The sequence below is a fragment of the Arvicanthis niloticus genome, chromosome 5, assembly GCF_011762505.2.
Source record: "Arvicanthis niloticus isolate mArvNil1 chromosome 5, mArvNil1.pat.X, whole genome shotgun sequence".
In the NCBI taxonomy this organism is placed as follows: Eukaryota; Metazoa; Chordata; class Mammalia; order Rodentia; family Muridae; genus Arvicanthis; species Arvicanthis niloticus.
Window position 1 is genome coordinate 100,156,842 of NC_047662.1, and position 27,333 is coordinate 100,184,174.

At 46.8% G+C, this 27,333-nt stretch overlaps 2 long non-coding RNA genes across 4 annotated transcripts; both read right to left on the reverse strand.

Moving 5' to 3' along the window:
- Positions 1–10: 10 nt before the first annotated feature.
- On the reverse strand, positions 11–13,405 carry LOC143442463 (uncharacterized). The gene is made up of 3 exons (XR_013110700.1): positions 12,033–13,405; positions 1,939–2,047; positions 11–1,547 (listed from the first exon to the last, which is right to left on the reverse strand). It is a non-coding gene; the product is annotated as an uncharacterized LOC143442463 (long non-coding RNA).
- Positions 13,406–15,429: 2,024 nt separating this feature from the next.
- Positions 15,430–25,680, reverse strand: LOC143442464 (uncharacterized). Of its 3 annotated transcripts, none has more exons than XR_013110702.1 (4): positions 25,268–25,680; positions 22,137–22,611; positions 17,571–17,887; positions 15,430–16,746 (listed from the first exon to the last, which is right to left on the reverse strand). It is a non-coding gene; the product is annotated as an uncharacterized LOC143442464 (long non-coding RNA). The 3 variants fall into 3 exon arrangements; XR_013110703.1 differs by lacking the exon at positions 25,268–25,680 and adding an exon at positions 23,291–24,392; XR_013110701.1 differs by having other exon boundaries at positions 15,433–16,746; positions 22,137–22,408; positions 25,268–25,670.
- Positions 25,681–27,333: the final 1,653 nt, after the last annotated feature.

Here is a 27,333-nt window from a genome sequence, read left to right on the forward strand (position 1 = left end):
GGTGAGGAGCACAGCACAGTAATAGGGCTGTAGTGAGGTGCTGACCGCCAGGCTTGATCTTTCAGTGTGTGCTTTGGCATTGTGTAAACAGCCTAAACTCACACAATGAGCATTGGAACGTGGAGTACCTGTTTCCTTAAAAGGAAGACAAGCATTCAACAGACAATGTAGCCACACATGGGTATGTGCGGATCTAAGGGAGCTACCCCTCCCCCACTCCCATGAACCATAAAATACAGGAAAAAAATCCCAGGTAACTGGACAAGGAAGTATACATTAGGGTCAGTTTATATCCAAGTCACTGTCAATATAAAAACAAGGGAAAATGATCCTCTCCTTATTGTTATACATGATTGCATAATAGATCTCCTTTGACTTGAAATGTAAGCAATAAGCTGACCTTAGTTCCTTGAGCAGGTAACTGAGTCTGGTATTGCACGAGCAAATTCATGCAGAAATCCTGATTACAAACCACTAACCTGGAAAAGAGCTGTTGTAAGAAGTCATTACATCCTCAGCAAGTGTTGTTCTAGGAGGAAGTAGTGGATAAAGCTGATGCTGTAAAGGCTTCATCCTTGCCAATTCCTCCTCCCCTTGTTATTTATTGTATGCATATGACTGCACTGCTGCTGTCTGCAGACACACCAGAAGAGGGCATCAGATCCCATTACAGATGCTTGTGAGGCACCATGTGGTTGCTGGGAATTGAACTCAGGACCTCTGGAGAGAGAGCTATCTCTTTTCCCCTTGACAAGTGTTTACAGCATTCTCTAGGCTTTGATAGTATTGCAAGCAACTCAAATGTGCCAGCAAACACCACTGGCTATAATATTTAAATGATTAGAGGCCCCTGTTTATACTAGAATAAAATCCTTGTGTGGTCTGATAGAAGTGTAGTTTAGTGGCCACATTTCCAAGCAGAAGAATTGATCATGTTGAATGCTTCAACTGGAAAACAACCCAGTACATATCCTCTCCATATGGAAGAATGGAAGTGGCTGTCTTGGTGCCTGATGGCTCAGGTCCAGACTGCTGTGCTGCAGTATCTGGTTTCTAAGGAGCTGTACTTTAACCTTGGAAAGTGTATGTCTATAATCCTGACACATGGTAGTTGAAGCTAAAGTCAATTGGACTATAGTGAAGGAGATCCTCTTTAAATGCACCTTACTCTCCACCTCTCAACTTTGTGTGTGCAGAGGGTGATAACTGAAAGTTACTCAGGAGTTTCTCTTATTCTTTGAGACAGGGCCTCTCACTATCGTGGATCTCACCAAGCAGGCTAGACTAGGCTGATGGTTGAGCCCCCAAAATTCTGTGGCCTCCACCTCCCCAACACTGGCACCTCAAGTATCTGCCACCATCCTCAGCTCTTTTTTGTTTGTTTTGCTTTAATGTGGGTCCTGGGAATCACAGTTGGGCCCTTTACACCATAACAAGTTAGATTAATTATTCAGAGTAAAGTGATCTTCAATCTGACTAGTTTAAAGCATAGAGTGATAAAATTAAAAAGTTTGAGTCTGCACAACTCTTCCCCAGGGGCTCAGGACCTGTGAAAGAGGAAGAACGTAATGAGTGCTGTCTTCGGACAACATGCCAAAACTCATTTGCAGCAATAGTTATCTGTACAAAATTCAAGCCAAGACTAGTCAACATCCCAACAGGCAGCAGCTAATTGTACTCAATGAGTGTATTAGTCCAGTGTAAGCTAGAATCTCGAAGTAGGCATTAGTAGCAGTGAAAGAATGGGCTTGCCATAGAGTGAGAGCAAGCTTCCTTCTTCTATGTCCTTTATATAGGCTACCAGCAAAAGGTATGGTCCTGATTAAAGATGAACCTCCCCCTCGCCCCCAAAAAAGATACAGATTAAAAGTAGTTCTTCCCACTTCAAATGATTTAATTAATCAAGAAAACAATCCCACAGATGTACAAGCTGCTTACGTTTATTACTTGCAGACACAGCCATTGTTGACAACAAGTAGCCATCGAAGTGGGTTACAAGGAGGAGGGTCATAAAGAAGGCGGGAGAATGGAGATGTGCTGGAGGTGCCTGGGGAAGTGGGACAGACAAACTAGGTATGCATATGATCAATATACATGGTTTGGATGTGTAAAAAGCAAGCTAGGTCAGAGGAGATACTCAGGTACCTACCCTTTAACCTTCACTTACAAAGCAGGCTTAGTTTTTATGAACAATAGCTGCCCTGGCAGCATCAGGAACAAAGAGGGCTGGGGATATAGCTTGGGAGGTAGAGTGCTTGCTGAGCATAACCCTGGGTTTATCCCAGCATCATACAGACTTGAAATTGGTGACACTTACTTAGAATCCCAGTACTTGAAAGGCAAGAGGATTGAGTTAGGACAGCCTTGACGGCATGGTGAGTTCAAGGACGACTGGATGAGATCCTGTGTCAAAAGTCAGCATTCCTTATCTGGTCAGTAGATTCCCATGTCTTATGTTTGACTAGTACCTTTAGAATTCCCAGCTACTTAAATTAGAAAAGTAAATGACAGTTGGGGCTGGAGATGACTCCTCTCTTTATAAGAGGTTGCTGCTTTTGTCAAAAATCCTGAATCCAACGCATCCAACATCCTCTTCTGGCCTAAGACTAGTAGCTTCATGATTGGGCACTTGCCTAGCATATGCAAGCCTTGGGTTTGATGTCCAGCACCACCAGAATCTAAACTCTCACCAAGCCCTTGGTTCTTGGCCTATGCATGAGATGAAGGTAAAGTGAGATGCAGTGGCTGTATCCTACAGCCCATCCCTAGCAGCCTACCAACCATGAGCAGGGCACACAAAACACCAACATGCTGCCACCTTTGCCTTTCTACTTAGGAGTAAACATTGGCAATGTGGCGATTTCCTGCTTCCATTACCCTAGGCCTGTGTCTCAATCATTTTTTTTTAAGTGGAAGGTTTAGCTCAGGAGGTAGATAGCTTGTCCACCATGCATGAATCCTGGATTTGGTCCCAGCACCGCATAAGCAACTTGGTGGTGCACAGGGGTAACCCTAGTTCTTGAGGTAGGGTGAAGACAGGATCAGAAATTTAAGGTCATCCTCAGCTACATAGGGAATTTGAGACCAGTCTGGGTTATATGAGACCTTGTCTTGGAAGAAAAAAAAATATTATGAAATCTTCTAATAGTGACTGTATATCTTCTAGTAACTGTTGGTCAAAAATATAGAGATAAAGCATTTCTGTAGTAAGTGGAGATGGGCCTCACATGTTTTTGCTGCTTTAGGACAGAAATATCAGAACAGCTGTCCTGCCAAAATTAAGCTAGCTTAGCCAAGGACAATGTACACTTCTCTTACGATTTAGCCTTAGAAGAGCCCTAGTGTGGACACTGGTGAGGAGAGAAATATGGCTATGCTAAATTCCAGAAGCCCTGGGGAATGGTAGGTCCACGCTACCAAATTTTAGTAGGGGAGACAAGCCAGAAAGGAAAAAAGGGTCACCTGAGCCTAGGCCTTCTGAGGCAGCCTGGGCAGCATAACAGGGTACACCTCCCCCTTCTCAAAGGAATGAAAAGGTATTGGAATAGTTTAGCAGGTGTAAGGTGCTTGCTATGTAGCCTGCCGCCTAAGCTTGAAACCTCAACCCTAAAAGTATAAGGAGGGAATCAAGATAATATGCAGGCATACTTCTTTTAAAGATAAAGATAAATGGTAGGTTGAGTGTGCCTATAATTCCAGCACTAATTTTTGTAGGGGTAGTTTTGAAGGGGCAGCCTGACTTACCGAGGGAGACCCTATGTCAAATCAGTTAGGTGCCAGTCCAGGTGTGATAGTAAAAGACCTTAATCCCAACACTCAGGCCAGCCTGGTCTACATTGTTGTAGGCCAACCAAGGCTTCAAGGTGACCATAGCCAAAACCTCTCAACTAAATAGCTTTAGACATAGATTGGAAACTTCATTGTGCATATAGACCTCAGAACTCTGAACAAGTAAAAAAAAAAAAAAATTAAACAGGACATTAAAAGAAACTAACAAAACTCTCATTAGAGTCCAGCAAAGGGTAGATAGGCTTTCTTCTTTGCTTTGCTTTGGATCCACTGTACCCCACAGAGGGGTATATACCACCGGCCTCCCATGAGATTATTTTTGCAAGACCTTCTCCACTGCTTCACAGGTTCAGAGACCAGCTGTTGGCAGACTTCGCTAACACTCCATTCTCAAGCCGCTACAGCCCTCCCGTTCTCCGTACAGGTTATTTATCAGACTGTCTGAGAAACCCAGCTGATCTCCGAGTTCACCGCCAGTTTTTCCTCATTTGAGTCTGGTGATACCGCCTGGGTCAAACGGGTAGCCAAAGGGGCATTGGGATCAGCTTAGATCACAATGGGGTGATTCTTTGCACTCCTATGGCTGTGAAGGGAGCTAGCATTACACCATGAATCCACCACACCCACCCAGGTCAGAAAGCAAACTACAGTCTTCAGGCAAATGGACTTTCCTAGCTTATGGACCCATTAAAATTAAGGCTTCCTCAGGCTCCGGGTCCTTCTGCTCCCTGCCCTTCCACCTCGTCCAAGTTTTATGTTTAGGATGAATGCAGGATCATGGGCCAATGTCCACCTCCCTCAGGTCTGGACCTGGGAACTGAGGAAGACAGATACAGGGGCAGTGAGAGCCAATGTGACTGCAGACCAGCCGCCTTTACCCCGTCTTGACCTCTGTTTACTGATAAGTGTATAGTTTGTTTTTTTTTTTTTTGTTTTTTTTTTTGAGACAGGGTTTCTCTGAGTAGCCCTGGCTGTCCTGGAACTCACTCTGTAGACCAGGCTGGCCTCGAACTCAGAAATCCGCCTGCCTCTGCCTCCCAAGTGCTGGGATTAAAGGCGTGCGCCACCACCGCCTGGCAAGTGTATAGTTTTATCGGAGTTTATCTTTGGAGTTAAAATTACAGAGTTTATACATGCCCTGTGGCTGGGCCTCCTAGCTGAGTTCCATTCCTAGCCAGAAATGGGCCAGGATTGCTGGTTTTGTGTGCTTAGAATTCCAGCTCCCGGACTACATAGGGACTAAGCAGACTGTCGGCCCATTGACTGACAAACTCATTGTAACCAGGGGCAACCCAAATTAACATTAGAGGACTTATGGGATGGGAACTTGTCCAATATTCAAAACCTTTAACCTAGGCACATCCCCTTATCCTGATGCCTGCCATTCTGCCTTGTGGGTAATTATCTGGACAACCTCAATATTACTGGGTCTCAGAGACAACTTGATGGGTGTGTGCCAATGGTTTGACTAAATGTGTTGCTTCTTCTGATGCTTTATATAATATGGACTCTGGTCTTTTTTTTTAAAAAAAAAAAAGCTCTCTCGGTCCTCACCCAACCCGGGGTCAGAGCAGGCATACCTGGCTCAGCTGGAGCAGGCGCACCAGCTTTTATCATGGGAGATAAGAACTTTAAGGAACTAAGCAGACAGGTGGCCCAGGACCTGGAATATTAAAAGTTTCCATTTCTCAATTAAAACAAAAGTTAGATTCCTTTACAAAAATGATGTCACAAAATCAGAGAGGCTTAAACTTAATTCTCACGAGATGAAGAAAGTATGCCTAGATAGATTTGGAATAACCTGTTGTTTCTATGCTAATTGATCAGGAGAAATTTAAAAAACATCGTGCCATGGTTGAAAACTCAAAAAGAGAACGAGGCAACGACATCAATCAGATAATTGGTGCCAGTTTCTGTTCTCTGGGTCCCCTGGCTAACTGCTCTGCTATCAGCACTGGCTGTGTCTTTATTCTCATTCTGATTGAATTAATAGCGGGACACTTCATCTTAAATTATAAAATCAATTATGTATTAGTTCAGTAGAATTAATGGTCCTTAGGACCAGCTACACCTCTCTAAAGCAGGATGAGTCCATGATTTGACTCAGTCACTAAAACCCGTGGGGAATATAACAGGGTCCCAGACCTTAGTAGGCCCTGAAACCCTAGCACAACTGACTCCATGATGGAAGTACCATTCAGGCTGTAAAACACGGCATGTAGACAGCACCACAAGACAAAATGAAAAAATAAATTAATCCACTAAAGTCCAGAGTCTCTAAATGTATCAACCTTGCTTTTTGGCTTCTGTAGTTTTGCCTCTGGCTAACTGTTCTTGTTAACTGAAGTATGTCAACTCAGAACATGTTTTTTTGTGCTTAGAAACTCACCCTCAGAAAGGCTCGGGGTACACTGGGATCCTGAACACCCAGTGTAGTAGCCCACTAATCAAGAGTGTCTGTTGCTAAAGTCCTTATCTGAGCAGTCTTCTCTGGTTGATATCCCACAACACAGACCACCTCCTGCAGCCACGCCTCTCCTTCCCCATCCCCGGTGGATCACACGGATCTTCCCTTTCATCCTTTCTTCCCCCCAATTATTGCTTTATCCCGTTGTAAGCTTTCTCTGGACCCTAGCCAAGCCTGCCAGAGATGTAGGCCAGTGAAGTGGGTAGGCAAGCTTTAGGTCTTCACACTTCCTCCTCTTGTCCAAATTCAGTCTCCCGGTCTCATCCCCGATTCTGTAATAGACTACCTATTGTGGCCTCTCTGCATGCTCTGCCTCCATTCTCAGGGCACTAAGCACTTCATAGTGGAACACCTTGCTTTCCTCCCTCCTGTGGACCCCCTGCCTCTGCCCATCCCCTTTCCCAAGTGTCAGCTCCCAATACTGAAACACATTTACTCAGAACCCCCAGTGCCCACACCTATCAGGACCCCAGAAGAATTTCCTACCAGGCAACACACAGACAACCACTACATTCTCCTGAGAACCAGAGAGAGCAACAGAGACCAAGGAACAACACATGGACCCAACCAACACCAGGCCAGATATCAGCACCTAAAATTGCAATCTTCCCACACCCAGATACCTAGAGGCCAGCGTAAAATACACTAGAGCCCAGCAACCCTACTACAGTAGGTTCTGAAGAAAGTATAGCTAAAACACAAAACAAAAGCCCTGAAGTAGCCTTTTTTTTTCTTTTTTTTTTTTTTTTTTTTTTTTTGGTTTTTCAAGACAGGGTTTCTCTGTGTAGCCCTGGCTGTCCTGGAACTCACTCTGTAGACCAGGCTGGCCTCGAACTCAGAAATCCGCCTGCTTCTGCCTCCCAAGTGCTGGGATTAAAGGTGTGCACCACCACTGCCCGGCCTGAAGTAGCCTTTATGAAAATGATGGAGGTCCTCCTTAACGAGGAAACAAAGAAATCCCTTGGATAATCTATAGAAACGCAAACAGTGGAAGGAAATGAAAAAAAAAAAAAAAAAAAAAAAAAAAACTGTCCAAGACTTGAAAGTGGAAAACGAATCAATAAAGAAAACCCAAACTAAGGGAAATCTGCAAGTGAAAACTGTAGGGACTAGAATAGGGATGCCTGTCAAGGTACAGGAAGCATATAGAACATAAACTAGATTAAACCAGAAAAACAAGTCCCCTTGGCACACAGTAATCAAAACACTGCATATACAGGAAAAAAAAAAAAAAAAAAAAGAATACTCAGGCTGCAAGGGGAAAAGGTGGATCTATTTTATTAACACCTGACTTCTCAATGGATACACTAAAAGCCAGAAGTGTCTGGACAGATGTTCTACAGACTGTAAGAGACCACAGATGCCAGCCCAGACTGCTATACACAGCAAAACTTGGAATCACAATAGATGGAGAAAAAAAAAGATACTTTCGTGATAAAACCAAATTTAAGCATCATCTAATTACAAATCCAGCCCTACAGAAAGTGCTGGAAGGAAAACTCGAACTTAAAGGGGTTAACCAACCCTGTTCCCCCCAAAAAAACCCACAAGGAGTTAACCAACCCTGCCCCCCCCCCAAAAAAAAAAACCCACAAGGAATAATCACAGACCACAAAATCAGGGGTTGGTGACACCACCACGACAAAATAATGGGAATCAACACCTCCCATTGATAATTCTCAACATCAATGGTCTCGGTTCCCCAGTAACAAGATACAGACTAGAGAATGGGTACAGAAAGAGGCTCCACCCTTGCATCCAAGACACACACCTTAACATCAAGGGCAGACAGCACCTCAAAATAAAAGGATGGAAAAGTTATCCCAAGCGAGTGGACATAAGAAGCAAGCCAGTGTAGACATTTTTAATATCTTACAAAATAGACTTTAAGACAAAGCTAATCAGAAGAGTTGGGGAAGGACTTATCAAAGCAAAGACTTACCAAGGACATTTCAATTCTTAATCTCTATGCAGAAAATACAAGGTCATCCAAGTTCATAAAAGAAACAGTAGTGCAGCTTAAATCACACCTTAAAACACACTCTCACACACTGATAGTGGGAGACCACTCTCACCAATAGACACGTCATCCAGACAAAAACTGAACAGAGAAATGCTGGGGTTGACAGATGTTATACACCAAATGGACCTAACAGTGTCTACAGAACATTCCACCAAACACAAAATAATATACCTTCTCCTCAGCAGATCACAGAACTTCCTTTAAAATTGACCACATATTTGGACACAAAGCCAGTTTCAACAGACATAAGATAATTTAAATAACACCCTCCATCCTGTCTGACCACCACAGATTAAAGCAGGATGTCACGGACAACAGAAACAATAGAAAGCTTACAAACCCATGGGAATGGAGCAACTCACTACTGGGTGAAAAACAGGTCAAGAGAAAGAAATTAAGGGCTTTCTAGAATTAAATTATAATAAAATCAAACATACTCAATCTTATAGGACACAATGAAGGCGGTTCATAGCACTAATGTCTACATAGAACAGCAGCAAACCCCAGAGATCTTGTACTAGTAATTTAACAGCACACCAGAAAGCTCTAGAACAAAAAGAAGAAATCCACACCCGAAGGAGTATATGGCAAGAAATCTAAGCTGGGCTGAAATCCAGATTAGTGTTTTATGGAATTCCTGAATAGAGTGCATGTGTGTCTATTTCTTGTGCCTTTTCTTGGGCTCTTTTCCTTATGTTTGTTTGTTTGTTTGTTTTGTCCAATTCTGATGTGTTAGATTTTGTTTTATCTTACTATATTTTATTTTATTAACTCTTACATGCCTGTTTTCTAATGAGAGGCAGAAAGTAGGTTGATCTGGATGGCAGGGAGGCCGGGGAGAACTGGGAGGAGCCGAGGGAGGTGTAATAGTGATTGGGATATATTATGTGAGAAAAAAATCTGTTTTCAATAAGAGAAAAACATAACTACCCTTCACCCTAGTCCAGTTAGTGCTGACTGTATGTGAATGGATGGGGGCATACACAAGCATGAACGACTTACCTGTGGCTACATCCCTCCACCCCCCTCAGCAACCACCCATCAGTTGCTAGTAGCTTCTCAGTCAGAGGCAGGGCCTTGGAGTAGCGTTTCTCAACCCATGTAAAATTCTGACTAACTAGCTCCCATGTCATGCAGCCCTTCTGCAGAAGCCAAGGATGGTAAGCGTCTGCTATGCCGTGCCTGGAAGACAGGACTTGACAGCTCTCATCCCCAGCCTATGGCTCTTACATCTGCAGTGTTCTCTGAGCCTTGATGGGAGAGGTTCAGAGAAGTTGAGAGAACCATCTGAAGTTGAGCGCTGGCAGTCACCTATTGTCATAAGGGACTGGTGTGATACACCTTATATCCCTTTATGCTCACAAATTAAAAAATTTTTAAATTAAAAAAATCTATATTTTATTTTTAAAGTGTTTCTTTTAAATTCTACAACTAATGATAAAGATCTGAATATACTAATGTGAAAACGGAGAAAGGAAAAAAAAGAGAACAGATATTTCTAAATGCCCAGGCTAATGAAAAAAACTAATTCATAAAGTTTCCACCAGAGGGCGCATCACAGGTCAGGATTGTTGTGGTTTTAAAAGTCTAAGTGGAATGCTACATTGTGGGATACACCTGTAATACAGGCATCTGGGAGACAGAGGCAGGAGGACCACAGGTTTGAAGCCAGCTTGGGCTACATGGTGTGACCTGATGCCCCCAGAAAAAAAGCCACACCTATGTTAAAGTTGTTGGTTGGTTGCTCTTGGTTGTGGTTTGTAAAGGAGACATGAGTAAAGAAGAAACAACAAGAAGAAATTAGATATCCTGATAGTGAAGGTCGAACTCGCCCCATGGAACTTGACTCCCTTATCAGCAGGAAGTAGTCTAATGATGATGTCACCCCCTTTCTGACCCCTGATTTTATTTTGAGATCTCATTTCTTTCCTATCCTTTCTTATCTCCTATCTAGTGCTAGGGAGGTGAAAGGGTTGGAAAGGGGCTGAGAAGAATAGAAGAGAGAAGAACCCACAAAGCAGCCAAAAGACCAGCTACACAGAGAGAGAGAGAGAGAGAGAGAGAGAGAGAGAGAGAGAGAGAGAGAGAGCCGTGAAAGGACAGCCTTTCTGGTCAAACACTGGCTGGAAACTGCCAGAGTCTCCAGGTGATCCAGGTGGGACACAGGTGTCCCTAAGGGACGGCATGCATTTCGCCCCACTCCCAGACTCCAGGCTCCTGACAGGAGGCCACAGACCTCCATAGTTCCGTGCCTTTCAGTCACGCAGGACAACGCCCCTACCAGCCCCTCCATAGGTAGAGGGCGTGACTACAGACCACAAAGCCTTAAGACAGATCTTCATATTAATGAGGTACCTAAAGGCAAGAGGGGTGTAGTCAATTAAACATTCCTTCTCAGACCGTCCTCCCGGTAAAAGGTATTTAACCTCAAACCCGCCCTAAAGAAACCAGGGTATAGTTTTCATCTACTTTCAGACATCACAATAAACATCTTAAGACCATGGACTGTTGTTCTCTTCTTCGAAATCCACTGTGGGGAACAGTGGAGCAGGCCTCAGTCCACTGCCTAGTCTCCTGCTGGCAATGTCTCCACGGAGACCACCAGCCACCCAAGCCAAGCGAGGCTCTCATCCCCTTGGGGCCACAGCCACTCTCTCTCCCTCTCCCCTTTGGCTGCTGGCAAATCTAGCCTGTACACCCCCACTTCATGCTTGGCCCCAGCAGCATCTGGGGGCCCAAGAACCTGAGAACCAGCTGGTCCTAGGCTGCCTTTGGCCCAGGGACCCCCAAGCCAAGAGCTCTGGCTCCCCGCAGGACCTCAGACTGCGCTTCCCACTCCCAGGGAGCCAGAGTGGGGAGAACAGGGCAACTTCCTGAGCCTCTGCCTCTCTGAGCAGCGGCCCTGGCCCCTTGGGGGTAGGCACAGAACCCATACATCAACCCACACACACTACAACCCAACACACACACACACACACACACACACACACACACACACACACGGAGAGAGAGAGGGAGAGAGGGAGAGAGGGAGACAGAGACAGAGAGAATTTCACAAACTTTCTTCCCTGAACATCCTGTGTACCCAAACCATGAATATGAATGCTTCCATGGCCAGCCTACCTCACACCCCGCTCCCCAAGCAGATGGGCATCTTCCTAGGCCTGCTCACCGTGTCCTTTTTAAACACTTCTTTACTCTGCATATGTACGTGTGTGCTCATGTGCGTGTGTCGGGGGTCAGTGGGTAAGAGGACACTGTCAGGAGCTGGGTCCTAAGGAGCAAACTCAGATCATCCATCTGCTGAACCATCTCATAGCCTTCCACCTTGTTTGTTTTTGAGACAGGGTCTTATGTAGTCCAGGCTAGCCTAGAATTTACTATGTAGCCCAGGTTGGCTTCAAACAATGATTCTCCTGCCAAGTGCTGGGGTTACAGGCATGTGCCATTACTCTGGGGGTAAATGGGCCTTTGTCTACCCTTCTTCCACAGCCTTAGTTCAGGTTCTGTCTTCGAGGCTTCAAAATTCCACTCCCCTACCTGGGCTAGCCTAGCAAACTTATATGTATGTAGACCATGTAGGCCTAAAACAAAGATAACTCTTGCTGCCTCCCAAGCGCTTGGATTAAAAGTGTGTGCCACCACATCTGAATGTCCCCGTACTCGTAGCCAAGCCCCTCACAGCCCCCAAGAGAAGCCGTTCTGACTAGGGCTGCCTTCAGCATCCACTTTAACCCAAACACAAGTCCTTACCGTTTCCCTACTCCCCACAGGACAAAGTCCCCATCATCTTAGATGGCCTCTCCTGTCCAAGCTTCTAACCTTCTCTTACTGCCACAGCTCCAGTCCTGCTGAGCCTCTCGGCACCTTTGCCCTGGATGTCACTCTCAGCAGCTTCAGCCTGCAGGGGGCACTTTATCAATTTCTTCTCAGAACACAATCTCTCTGGTCACCTCTTCCTGAAAGCCTTTTCTGACCGCTGCCATCCATCCATCCATCCATCCATCCATCCATCCATCCAGCCAGCCAGCCCTTCTGACTGAAAAGCCCTTGCTCTGGTCTTGGCTTCTGTCTGGGCTGTGCACACGGGTGCTTGTGTGTTTTGCACTAGCCAGTGAGTCCCCTTGAGCCTGTTTACATCTTTTCGGCTTGGCAATAGGGTCCAACCTAAGGTGGGACTTGAGTAGATGATTCTTGGATGAAGACGTGGGGACTCACTCCTAGGTTTGAGTGGCTAAGCTTGTGAGGACAGGCACCCAAGGAGTGCATACGAGATGCGGAGCCGGCTTTGAAGTATGAGGAAAGGTGAGGGGGCTACGAGTGAACTCTGGCCGGCACTCCGCTAGGTGTGGGGCTGCTCTCTTCCAGCTCAGACCATCACTGTGTAGCCCGTCCTTGGCTTGGCCTACAATTGCGCTCCTCCTGCCTTAGTCTCCCAAGGGCTGCTGGGATGCCAGGCACCACCATGCTCATCTTCCAGCAGACAGTTTGGATGACTGGTGGAGCTTGAGAGAAGAGTGGATGCTGCACCGTAGGAACATTTTCACTGTGGCAACAAGGCCGACATTATCACACAGCTCCCCTACTCCTTTCCCGCAGAAAGGAAGTCCTTCCTGCAAGTTGGAGCCCAAGCTCAAGGCTTCTTCAGAGAGGCCGTTGGGGCTGCAGATGGTTCCTGGGAGAACCAGGGCAGGTTCAAGGCCTGGGGCAGCCACGCTTTCTGCAGGAACTGGAGCGTGCTGTTCCTAACGAGACTTCTTGGCTCTGGATGGGTCCACGCCTGACAGAAAGTCAACAAACACTGCTCAGGCCCATGGGAGAGAGGCCGGGGCTACAACAGTGCCCAGGCTCTGGGCCTGGGACCTCTCAGTTAGGTCTAGGTTAGTGTTCATCCAGGAAGGGGAGGATGAGAACCACACCCACACACTCAGACCAATCACAAAGGCACTAAGGCAAAAGCCAGTGCGGACTATGCACAGAGCACCAGTGCTATCTAAGCTGTCCCTCAGCCAGGGCTCTAACAGAGGCCGCTGCCTCCAGAGGCCTTGTCTGTGCCACCCTACCCCACCCCCAACACCATCAGGGGCTTCTTGTAACTATTCCTAGGAATACATCACCCAGCTTGCACCCAGAATCAGATCCCACCCGGAACCATAGTTATGCTGGAGAAAACACCCATATTTCTCTCACAAAGTTGGAGGGAAACTGTGGGCCTCAAATGGCTACTTCATCAGGGTTCTACACGCACATGGTGAACTAGACGGTGAACAGCTTGGGGCACTACTGCCTGGACAGATGACCATGAAGTCAGGGGAAGGGGATGGGGGAATAAGGGCAGGAGCTGCTGCCTCTAAGCTCCCTCCCTGTGGCTACTTGCTGGAAGTAGGCAAACGAGTTCACTTAGCTTTGTTCCCTGCTGCTGGCCTTGGGAGTCAGTTCTCTCAAGGGTGACCACTCAGTTCATGATACCCATTCAGAATGGGGCCAGAGCAACAGTCACACACTCGGGCACACAGGGCCCACGGGTGTCTTCTACAGAATGTGGAAGTCAGGAAGAAGAAGGCCATGACTGAGGTGATCCTGGTCTTTCACAAAACAGAAAAGCCTGCTTGTGAGAGAGAAAGAGGCAGAAACAAGAAGAGTGAGTAGGTAGACTTGCCTGCCTGGCAGCAGTGTCTGGTTTCAACCACCAGGATCACAAACATGTTTGAAAGGCCTTTTCTGGCTGTTTAGTGGAGCTTGGTGTCTCGGAGTGTAATCCTAGAATTGGGGAGGTAAATTCAGGAGGATCAGGAGTTCAAGGTTCACTTCAATACATAGAGAGGTAAAGCCAGACAGGGCTACATGGAAGCCTCTGGGGCAGGGGAAGAGGGGGTGGGGAGGGAGAGGAGAGAGAGGCTTGGCCTCAGCCTGGTTCCTGTCTGATCCACATCTCTACCCTAGAGCTTCCTGGATTCCCAGTCCAAATTCCCCATGTTTGACTCAGCTAACTTGGCTATCACTCAAGGGTCCTAATTAATCCCGTTGCTTAGCAACACGCCTGTATGAATTCACTGAACTTCTCTAGGTACAATGTCCTCAAGCTTCTCCTGGAGAGGGAAGAGTCTGTCTGTACAGCATGATAGGACCCAAATTAAATTGTCCAGTGCATATGACCACAGTGACGGTTGAGGCATCCCTACACCAAGTACTGACACATGTCTGTCATTACACATTCCCTAAGAGGACAAAAGCACTCCCTGGAGGTCTGAAGAGAAGATTCTGGAGTCACATATCAACAGCTGAAACAGATGAACAATCAATGTCCCTGTCCCTACAAATGACAAGAGCAGTCGGTTTCTCCCGTAGCTAAGATGACGTGGGTCTGAGGACATAGCTCAGCTGGCAGTATGTTTGCCTAGATACACAAAGCCCTGGCTTTGATCCCTAGCACCTCCTGACACCAGGCATGGTAGAGCACACCTGTAAATCCAGAACTCAAAAGGTGGAGGCAGGAGGGTCAGGAGTTCAAGGTCAGCTTCACCTATACAGTGAGTTTGAGGTCAGCTTTGGCTACCTGAGACCCTGTCTCTAAAACAATTAGTAAATAAGCCACATTTTCTCTGGGTTCTTAGTTTCCCTCAAGAGTTTACCTGAGGAACTCTTTTTCCTGACCTATCAGGTATCCATTGCCTCGTCCATTCCCCACTCCCCTCTTCCTAAAAGTCCTCAAGCCTGGCACAGTCAGGCTTGTCACCTAAAGACAATGAGGAACATCCATTGCCCTGGGCACAGCCAGGACTTGAAGGCAGTCCTGTGACCTATGCAGGGCAAATGAATGTTCTGAGATTTACTTATAGAATGCTGACACATCTGTGCTCCGTCTGACTCCGTGGTGAGAGGCAGCAGAGCACCTGTATGGCTGTGCCTGTTCCGCCTGGTTTGCTATACCAGGCAGAATGAGGCATCATAACTGATATAATCATGTAAATGTCTCTGGAGAATGGTGCTTTCAAAAATAGAAGCCATTTGGTTAAATAGTGCCCAGGAGGATGGCAAAATGCCTGTCCTATTATGCCAGCATTTAAACCAGCCTGGGCTTGATAGTAAGACCTTTTTTTTTTTTTTTTAAGTATTTTTTTATTGGATATTTTGTTTATTTACATTTCAATTGCTTTCCCCTTTCCAGGTCTCCCCTTTGGAACCCCCCTATCCTCTCCCTCCTCCCCCAAGGCCTTGAATTAAAACAACAACAGAGGCTTATGTTGAACCAAGCAGCTCTGGTATGAGGAAGCCCTGGCTCAGGGCTGGGTGGAACTCTGTTGGCTTGTGCTCTGAGAGCTTGCGTGGCATGCTGCTGACCTGGGTTAAGTCCCAGCACAGCTTACACCAAGTGTGGTGGTGCACACCTAACTCTAGCACTTGGGAAATAAAGGCAGGAGGAGCAGCAGTTCAGGGGCATCCTTGGCTAAAAGTGAGTTTGTGGTCAGTCTGAGTTACAGACTGAGTCGCTGCCTCAGAAGGGTGAGAGGGAGGGAGGAAAGAAGGAAGGAAAAAAGGGCCGGCAAGATGGCTTAGTGAGTCACTAAGGCAACGTAACATGCAGTAAGTAACATGGCAGCTGTTGTTCTTTTTGAAAGCACCCGCAGACCGCTTACAATCCAGGTTTGATCCACCTGGCGAAGGAAGAGAACCAACTTCTTCATGCTGACCTCCGACCTTGACTGCATCCTGTGGCACACACATATACACACTGGATCAACTCACAAGCAAGCAAACAAACAAATAAATAGAATCCAATCCTTTCCTATGCAGGGGGTTCTCAGCCAGAGTCCTCTCTGCAAGGCGACTCCCCTAAACACTTGCCTTTAGCTGTTGCTAATAGGTCAACAGTGATGGAGTCTTCCTGTCTCACTGGGCACGTTGCGACCTGCACTCACGCTTGTCCCCAGAACACAGTCTCCCTGCCCTCATTAGCTCAGTGATCCATCCTCACCCACAGCCCTCACTGAGCCGCTCAAGTTTCATGATGTTTCCTTTTTCTCTGGCCTGTGTTAAAGCTCGCCAGGACTAAATCCTGTTGGCAACTGCTGCTCTTCTTTAGAAAATAGCTGGATGTTGTGGCGCTGTGGTGTCTGGATTTGCTCCAGGATGATGTTTCTTAAGAGAGAAGAAGAACAGGGAGGGAGGCCAAGAGAAAGACAATGTGTGTCCTGGTTACACGTCCTTAGTGAGAAGCCCTGAGATACGGCAGAGACTCAAGATCTCGCTGCAGAACAAATCACCCCAAACTTAGCGGTTATAGCAACAAACAGCATATCACACAGTGTCTGCGGGTCAGAGCTCTGGGGGTAGCTGAGTGGGTCGCTCTGTACTGGGTTTCTCGGGAACATCTGCTCAGGCCTCCAGCTGGGCTTCGTGCTTCCAAGATCAGTTCGTTATTCAACCTCTTGTTGGGCTTCCTGTCTCACCCGTCCATTTCATTCCCCTAAAACAAATTATATATATATATATATATATATATATATATATATATATATATATATGAAAGAAACACACACACACACACACACCATACACATAATACACACAAACACACTCAACATACACATTACACACACCCAACACACACACCCCAGAGCTCAAATCTTTTAGAATCTACTAACTCTTGACCTAATCTCAGAAATGGTGTGCTGTAGTTCAAAAGTATTGTTTGAATACTTGTCTCTCACCGTTTATGTGCTGAAAATTTAGACCCCAAAGCCATACGTTAATGGCTTTTGCAGAGGTAGGGGCTGGGGGGTGGGTGTTCAGGGAGAAATTTTGGTTCAGAAAAGGTCATGGGAGTGGAACCCTACAATGACATTAGTAGCTTTATGAAAGAGGAAGAAACAAGATGGCACACTTGATGTGCTGCCTGCCCTCTGCCATGTTATGATGTCGTGAAAACCCCTCCCCAGAGCCTGGCAAGGCCATGCCATGCCTTCAAAACTGTGAGCTAAGTAACTCCCCGTTCTTTCTCAACTACCCTCCTTCTGCTACTTGTCGCAGCAGTGGAACAGCAAAGACGCATCTTTTTGGCAAATTTTGTTGGTCACACAGACCACTCCTGGAACAAGCCAAGGTGTGGACACCAGAGGACCGGGATCATGGGACCATCTTGGAGGCTGGCTGCCACAGGTTAACTCATCTCAATATGTCCTACAAAAAGCATTCCTGAGAGCACTGGAGAATGGCATGACATCAATAGGGACTGGAGGCGGCCATGTGTGACCAGAGTGGCAGCCAGAAATGAAAAAAGAGCAGACAAACCCACGGGCAAGTGCATCCAGGAACAGACTGTTCGACAGGGTCCACCCACTGTCAGAGGTCAGATGTTCAGTGAAGATCCTATTGGAACAGGCGGTGACAAGAGGGAAGATAGCTCCAGACGAAGATCATGTCAGCCTAGTGTGGCAAGATGATCAGAACGTCGCTGCAGCAGCGGGAAAGGGCCGACTGTGGAGCCCTTCCATGGTTCAGCATCGGCTTCTCTTCCATCCACAGCGGGCAAAGGGAACAGAGCATTTGACCGGAATGAGACCCCTCCCTTCCAGGTTTGAAAGCTGCTTCGTGATTGGTTCCATCATCTGTAAATACACACAGCCAATCAGGGCCTGTCTCTATATAACAGGTTGCCCAAGGGCTTTTACCTGTCAGGCGGCTGAGGGTTGGGGCAAGGCTGCTAAAGGTACTCTCTGGAGGGAAGAACACACGGGATTTGTTAGAGGGGCTGTAGATTCGACTTAGCAGTTAAGACTACTGGCTGCACCGGGCAGTGGTGGCTCACGCCTTTAATCCTAGCACTTGGGAGGTAGAGGCAGGCGGATTTCTGAGTTCCAGGCCAGCCTGGTCTACAGAGGGAGTTCCAGGACAGCCAGGACTACACAGAGAAACCCTGTCTCGAAAAACCAAAAAAAAAAAAAAAAAAAAAAAAAAAAGACTACTGGCTGCTTTACAGTGGATCTGGGTTCAGTTTCCAGCACCCCCATGTCAGCTCACAACCATCTGTAATTCTAGTCCTAGAGGCTCTGGGCCATCTCTTTTGGCCTCCAAGGGCACCAGGCATGTATTGGTGCACAGACATATATGCAGTCAAACACATCCATTCATGTAAAATGAGTAACAGAATGATGTGTTGGAGACGCTCCAGAGAAGGGTCCCGTGGAGCTGTGAGGATCTGGAACTTCCACTGCAGGATGGAGGGATTGCCCCAGCCTTTGAGACCTGTCAGGGACTGGGAGATTCACAACCCTGCCTGCTCTCTGCAGGTCTGTACACTTGTCCCTGGGGGCTGTCCTCAGCAGGAGCCATAACCCATAGCTCTTGTAGCCTCTTGGCTGGGCATCTTGAAGCCTGCTGAGAACACTACTGACCTCTCTTGATTGGCTGACACCCACTCTCCTGTTTACATTGTTTCCGAGTGGCAAATGAACCGTTCTTTGTTTATCTTCTCTTTACTGCCAGCCCACTCTGTTCTTGAAGTAAGGGCAAGACAAGAATCTGACTGGAGAACCAGCTGTCTCAACGTGGCAGTGAGGTGGGATAGGAGCCCCCAACAACAATTAAAGACAGTAGCGGCAGTAGGGCAGCCCCAGAAGAAAGCAAGAAAGCCTGTGGCTGGCTAGGAACAGGTGCAAGAACCCCGGGTGCACACTGTTCTCTCCTGTGCTTCTGACAGCCAAGTGCCCACATTCACAAAGCCACTGATGTGTTTGAGAACCCACCCCAGTTGTGAAGGGCTTTGACTCTCCCTTCTGGGGACAACAAGCTTTCTCCTGAATGGTCCTTGTTCTTCACCTCACTTGCATACACAAACCTAACTGTCCAGAGTCCTCCAGAACTTACATAAACCTGTAGGCGGAGCAAACTCATCGGTTAAACTGACTCTTGGCCAGGCTCAGGCTTCAGCCAGGTGGGGAGAGGGGACAGTTTTGTTTGCTTTTTAGAGCCAGACTCTGTTGGCCTTCTCAATGGACAGGGAAGAGGGGAAAGATGGCTGCTTTTGAGACCGTCTGGAAACAGATCCTTCTGAGACCTACCACTCTTGCTGCAGATAGAGGACCTGCCCCCTCCTGCTTCGGGAACGGCCCCTCAACTCCTGCCTTCTGAGATTCTGCTTCTGTGGCTCACTGACAGCCTGCTCTCAACAGACTTGCTCTTCAAGGTATTCCCAGTCTCATGTCCAGGCCAACTGAGAGCTCAGAACCATTGCACTGCCCAGTCCTCAGTCAGCACCCATGGCTTCCAAGAACTTGAACCCTCTCCTCTTCCACTTCTGAGAATACTACTAACCTCTCTGACACCCACTCTCCTGTTTAAATTGTTGTTAGTCCAGCATGGTGCCCTGTTTTCCCGTTTAAATTGTTCTCTCCAGTGGATGAAGCCTTCCATTTTTTTTCACCCTTCACTCTTAACCTGCTTTATTCTTGAAGACAAGACAAGAACCCAACCAAAAACACGATAATCAATAGCCTATGGCCTGGAGGTCTGGCATCAAAGACGTAAACTAGCTCATGAATTTGTTGGCTCCTGATTTATCCTCTTGAACTCAGTGGTTACCAATAGCTACATTATCCCTTTCGCCAAAACTATAAAGCAAACGTGATGCTCTCGGAGCTTGAGACAGACATGGAGCTGTCCAGGGGCAAGCTTCTCCTGGTTTGATAATCGGGGATAGGGACTCAGCTCAGGGACTAATCTGGTGATCCTGGGAGGCCAAAGTGATTGTTGAAGTAGAGACTTTCAATGATAAGGAATGGCTTGTTAGTAGTCACTGGAGTCCTTCATTTTAGCTGAGATCTCAAGTGTGAGAAGATGCTTAGCTCCCCTGCATCCCAAAGAAGGGTCTGGGCCACATTTTCCGGATGTGCTAAGGTATATGAACTCAGACCTGCTGCCATTAATGTTCATCCCCATCCCCCTATGAAGCAACGAGGCTCGGGCAGGCCGATAGAGAGCCTAGGCTGACTGGCTGGAAGTGCTGTCGACCCAGTGCTCTGAAGCTGTTACCTTGGGAGCCAACACAATCTATCCTTGGATAAATTTGCAAAACAAGCATCCATAGAAATCTCCAAGGCTTGGATGCTGTAGAAGTTTCTGACAAAGTTCAAAAGATTTCAAATGCTGCAAGATCCCCAGGGTCTCTCCCAAGGAGAGCAGCAGGGTAGTGGGGCTGCCTGAAAACCCTCCAGGGAGGAGACTGTAGACCAGGCTAGCCTCCAACTTGGCAATCCACTTGTCTCTGCCTCCCAAGTGCTGGGACGCTGGGATACAAGCAAATACCACCACATTCAACTTTCAGATCTCTTTAAATTTCCATTTTATTTTTAGAAGCAGAAAAATCTATGCGATAGCACTTTAGTAATGGACTGACTAACACTACCAGGGGACCAGCTTTCCACTCCCCTCTTTCTAAGACTTCATTCCCACATAGACCTCCGATGATGCCACAGCCTCCAAGTCCTCTCCTGCTATGGAAATTTCTCTATACAGGAGAAAGTCTTGTTGTCCTTGGCTCCCCCCTGACAAATGTACGACACACTCAAGCCAAGAACAAAGGAATTTAAACTCACAGAATCAAATTAGAAGGCAGGGGATGTGAAGAAACCATTCCTTAACCTGAGTGAGCTTGTCTTACTTCTTGTGCAAAGTGAGTTTAGGAGTCCTGCCCTGGGGGCGTGTGGGGTTTAACAGGAAGAATGCCTGTGCACCTATCATCAGCACCTAACTGTTCTGCGACGGTGGCTACGCCAGCGGCCACCCGCCATCCGGGAGCTACTTTGAAACGCCGCAGATGGGTAACGGCAAGAGCAGGCGGAACATCTTTAACTCCTCCTTCAGCTATGTGTTTACTCTTCAGCAAGTAAATGGCTGTTTGTTCTTTTTACAACAGTAGATCTAGTGGGAAATGAGGCCCCATACTTCCTCTTCACCATGCCCCCCCCCCCCCCCCCCGTGTAAACATCTGCTTCACCGAGTAAGAAACCCAGAGGCCCCGTTCACACTGCATCTGTCTCCCTAATACTCCTGCTTCTCCATCGGGTCATCTTGGGGTTACTAGGCAAAGGTACCGGTGCAGGAAATCTGGCAACAGAGCCCGTGGGCTAAGTCTTGCACTCCGAACACTCAGGGCTGAGCCAAGCAAGCCAGCTCGATGCCTCTGCTCTGCTCCAGCCACACCCCTTCCTGTTGGCTCACTCGGGACCCATTGGAAACTTTGGGGTTGTCTTAAGAGTCAGTGTGTTCCTGACAGGTGGCTAGACTCCACAATAACCTTCTGTTATTGAGTACAGAATTCCATGTACAACAGACCAAGCTAGCCTCAAACCCTCTATGCAGTTTAGGATGACCCCGAACTCCCACCTCTCTAAGTCCTGGTGTTATATGCAAGGGCCACCACACCAAGTTCATAAAAGCCTTCTTTTCTGTTGTGTGTGTATGTGTTTGTGGCATGTGTATGGTGGACACACATATGTATATGGGGTGGTCATACATATGTATATGGGGTTGCTTTTGTCCTTAGAAGCTAGAGAAGGATATTATTGTTCTCTTCTGACACTCTTGGTTTTATTTCTTTGAGGTAGGGTTTGCCAGAGGCCAGCAAGTCCCAACAATACTCCAGTCTCCACCCATCCCAGCACTAAGCTTAGAAGCCAACAGGATGCAGACACACTTAGCTTTTTTACATAGGTTCTGGGGATTTGAACTCAGGTCCTAATCCTTGCAGCAAGCTGTCTTACCCACTGAGCCATGTTTTTGGTCCCCACAAGATCCTTCTTAATGAGGCAGGAGACCTGTGATGTTCAAGTGGGCATGGGTTGCTAAAGCTTGGCTTACCCAGTGATAAGATCCTGGTACGGTCACATCATCAGATGAAGACTGTCAGAACTCATCTTTACCATTAGAAGGGTAGCTCTCTACAGGAGATGCAAGGGTCTGAGGTTGGAAAATACCACAGGGACCAGCGCTCCCCGACCCCTGCAGGTCCAGGCCTCTGAGGACTTTATATTCCCGGAGTTGCACGTTGGGGGCTGGGGCAGCAACAGCCATGGCTCTTCAGCATTCCTCTCCCTCACTTCAGCCTACCCTCCATTGGCTCTTGATCAAATCTAGAGGTGAGAAACAAAAGGCTTTGTGTCTTCTAAGAAGGATGTGGAAACGGAACTTCAGATCTCCTGTTTTCAGAACCTCCCCCTTCAGCAGCTGCTGCCATGAACTCGGTCCTTCCACGGGCTTTTGAGGCATAAAATAAGCAGGAGGGACTGTAGATAAGGCCAACAATGTTGAAATGCAATTATCCAAATATAAATATCTATGGTGTGGAGAAGAAATAGCAATTCATTAGTGCATTCAAAGAGAAGAGCTAGCAATAGGTCTGTCAGCAGGTTCTAACGAAGCGAACCTAAGAGATATTTTTGAGCTTTATGGAACACACAGAAGAGGATGTGAAAGCGTCCGAGCTGCGGCCGCGTTGCAGGTGCCCCTAACAGGCAGTTTCTTGCCTATACGGCTTTTGCTCATTTGTCTTTTGGGGTTTTGTTTGGGCCTTGGCTGTCCTGGAATTCATTATATATTCCAGGCTAGCCTCGAACTCAGATTGGCAGAGATATGCCTGCCTTCCTGAGCGCTAGGATTAAGGCATGTGTCTGCCACCATGCTGAGCAGCTGGTTGATTTTTTTAAGATAAGCTTTCACTATGTGGCCCTCACTGGCCTGAAACTCACTTTGTAGACCAAGCTAACCTTGAATTTACAGAGATCCACCTGCCTTTGCCTCCTGAGTCCTGGGATTAAGGAGATCCCATGCCTAACTAAACTAACCTTGCTGTGAAGGTTAAGATGACCTTGATCCTGCTCTTCTGGCCTCGCACCACACCTGCTGCCTACAGCTTTTTCCTTTAACACATGTCTGTGTGTGTAAGTACATCTGTGTGCATGTGTGTTGTACAGTCCTGAGACAGATATAAAGAATCTTCCTTGAATCCTCCTTACCTTATTCATTGAGGCAGGGTCTTTCAGGGGAGCCCGGAGCTCACCCATAAAACTAGCCAGTTTGCTTTGAGAATCCTGTCTCCACCTATTGAATGGTGGAACTAGAGCTGAGCTGTCAGTCCCACCCAGAGTTTACATGGATTCAGGGACTCAGTAAGGCCTCAGTTTGTAAGCTGCGATCCCTGAGTGAATGGCATTGGGCTGGGGGAGGGGCTACAGGCCTAAAAGAGGTGACAAACACTTTACCAACTAAGCTGCCCACATTCTCAACGGAAGGAAAAAGCTAAACGTGATAAAATCAGGGTGCAATTATTTTCGTATCAGTTTACAGACTCTTAGCGCCTCTAAGTCAAGCATCTTCTGCAACACTGTCTTTGGTCTGGAGGACATCATTTACTAGATAGCAGGCTCTCTTAGGCAGGTAGTGTCCTCTCCCCCCCCCCCCCAAGCGCAGTGCCATTCACTCAGGGATCACAGCTTACAGACTGAGGCCTTACAGACTAAGAAAGCCTGTACACAACTCTCTGCCCCAGGCTCTGGCAAACAGTCAGATTTCAAGCCTGGGTCTTTTAGTCAGCACTGAGAAGGGTTCATCTAAGCACGGGGAGACCATGGCCTGTGGACTTTCAAACATTGTCATACCCAAAGGTGTCTGTCCTGACCTGCCTTTGCCCTCTCTCCTGGGCTGTCACCTGGTATGTGCACCATGACAGAGGATTTCACAGTGGCATTTGGCAGTGATTTAATACGCTGTTGGGGCTCAGAAAAGAATCTCCTCAAGTCCGTAACTATGGAAATGCCTCTTTGGACACTCAAGAGCTTCCCTATGTATTCACAACTTGACTGTTCAGACGACGAGGGCAGGCTCCTGCCACAGCTCGGCCTTTGGCTCACCTTCCTCACTAAGTTTAATCATGTCTGAATTTTGAAAATGTAGAAAACAGAACAACTGTTCACCTAAGTACTTAGAGGTTGCTGCTGGATTGTTAACCAGCTACTTTCAATATTATATGGGTATTTAAATATTTTTTTTGTCACTGTGACCAAATACCTGGCAAGTTCAGCTTTGAGGAGATTTATTCCAGCTTCTGTTTTGGGGCATGCTACTAATCATGAGGGAAGGAGGGAGGGAGGGAGGCATGGAGCCTGGGGGTGGGGGCAGGGCACCCCTGGTTGTGATGGGGGGGTGGGGGGGGAGAGGACACGAGGCTCATGAGGCTACTTGACACCTGGCTGGGACTACAGGAAGCAGAGAATAGACAGGAAAGAAGACTGACCTAAAAGCTTCAAGGCTTTCCTCCCTCTCCCCAGGACACTTCCCAAAGTTTCCACTACCTCCCATTGGCTAAGGACCAAAAGTTCAAACACTTTTGAGCCTGTGGGGAACATTTAACATTTAACTCTTTAGGGAACAGGGACCCCTGGGGAGAGGGTGGAAGGGAGCAGCTGAGTGTGGAACAATCACAATAGACAACCTCAAGGCAGCTGTGGAAGCAACACCAATCCATCACAGCCTACCTGATGACAAAGTCGGAACTACTATGCGGGTTCCCAGAAGGTGACCCAGGGGCATAAAATTGGCAAATAAACATCTATCAAAGCAGGATTGGCATGAACCTTCCATGTGCAGAATGTACAGGTCAGTGAACCTCAGGTCAGTGCAGAGCGTGGGCAATGTTCAGGAAAGACAAATCCACGCAGAAAGTGCCTGGCGATTCTAGGCTGGAAGGGACCAGGCAGGGCGGTCAGAGTTGGGGGAGGAAGGAATGATGGCACTGGGTAGGTTTCTTTCTGAACAAAACCATTCTGCCTTGTATTCCAAGGCTCTACTCTCTTCGAATCAATTGGAAGGAGACACAACTGGGGCTAGTGTTCAGGAATTAGCGCCGTGTGGGCACTTTGGATGTCCTCAGCTGCCTGTAGGACTGGGGAGGCAGATCTGCATCAGGACCCCCAGGGGGCGGGTGATAAACTCACTTCTGCAGTTGAAGTCCACGCCAGCTCACCACAGTGGCACACCGACCACAGTTACTCGATCTTCCCACTAAACTTCGCCACGTTGTTTACAGCTGAGTTCTAACCTGGAACCTCAGGCAGCTTTGCCACACCAAAGGACACCAAAGGACCCAGAATGGCACTGAGAAGCCAAACAGCCAATCTAGCTCACCATGGAACAGCTTGAAGCTGTGGGCCTGCCTTGTTTAAGGTCATGCAATCTGCAGGTGATGAATGCCAGGCACACAGAACCATCTTTGTGAATTCTAAGAGGTTGCGCAAACTGGCTCACGGGTTATTTATTTGACTTCCACCCCGAGCACAAACACACCCAAGATGATGTATGAGGTAAAGATCCTGGAGCACAGGATTGGCACTAGCCAAACATCACTCCTCAGACCAAACAGACACCCGGCAATGCAAGAGTCAGAGAGCTGGTGGTTTTTAAAGATTCCATATACCATGAGCAAAATGCCTGACTTTGTTTTTTTGTTTGTTTGGTTTTTTTTTTGGTTTTTTTTTTTTTTTTTGAGACAGTGTCTCATTCTATAGTCTCAGTTGAGCTCCACTTTGTAGAACCTTCTGGCTTCGGTCTGCTAAGTGCTGGGATTACATAAGTGCTGGGATTACAGACATGAGCCACCAGTCTGGCTTATGTCATATATATATATATATATATATATATATATATATATATATATATATATAATGTCATATATATATATATTCTGTGTGTATCAGAATTTATATCAGAATATAAAATGTCAATAAAATGTACACAAGGCAGAATATATTGAGCATTCTCAGGCTGTGTATGTATCAGCTTTTTAAATCCTCATAAACACTTTATAGTGTGAATAATACCTGCCCCTGTTTGATATTAGAAAATCAGGCACGGATGATTTAGCAACACAGAGGAATAGAAAGACTTTTATCTCTGCCCTGCTTTGTTCTTAGTCACAAGGGATCTTGAATGACAAAGACAGTCAACCAGAGAAAAAGAACCATGGTTAATAACGCAAGCGGCTCATGTACAAATGGAAGATACCCAGATGTGGGTCAATCTTAAAGGTGGTCTTGGAGTTAGGTTTAAGTACCATCTTTGAATATACAGACAAGGAAGGAACAGGCTGGTAAGAGGGAGGTGACCAGGAACGCACAGTCAGGTCTGTGGTGTCGACCCGCCACCGCCCATTTTACAGATAGGAGCTTCCCTCTGGGGTTATCTTTTTCTTCCCCGTACAGACAGGAAAATGCCTTACAAATGTAGGTCTCTTCTGTAGATTAAACTTCCCTTTTACCTTCTTTGCAGAGCCTCTCTTCTGGGTGTTTTTAAAAACAATCACCTCAAATTAGTCCTTGTGCCAAACAGGCAGATTTGGGGGTGACATATTCTGATCTCCAAGTGACTTGCTGAAGATCACAAAATAAGTATATGAATTCAAGTAGCCCACAGCAGTACCAGCTCACTGGAGCTGTTCAGGATTGGCTGTGGCCAGTCCTGTGGCCATATTTTAGGACATTTGTGTGTGTGCACGCGCGCACATGCATGTGTGTGCATTCATATATCTGTCTGTCTGTCTGTCTGTCTGTCTGTCTGTCTGTCTGTCTCTGTGTCTGTGTATAAGCTATGGAACTCCTGTGGCCAGACAGAATCTGTCTCCTTTCTCCTTCCTCCACGTGGGATCTGGGAATTGAGCTAAGGTCACCAAGCTCAGCAGCCTGTAACTTTAATTTTTTTTCAAACCTTATTTTTAATGATGGTTCTTAAAGACTTTAAGTTTCCTTGTAGCTTAGCTGGTAGAGAGCATGCCTCATACTTGTGAGTAGAAGAAATGGCACAAGAGCTAATCTCTGAAGGTGAAGCAAAAGACCAGTCCTGTTAGAAGAGTGGATATTGTTTTGCAAGTCTGTATTGGGCCTGGTAGAAGGTAGAGGACAGCAAGAGGGGCCTGAGCCTCTCTGGTAAGTTATCATTACTTTAAAGGCAGGCAGGAAGAAAGTACTCTATCCCAACACCCTCTAGGTAATTACCTTTTTTTTTTTTT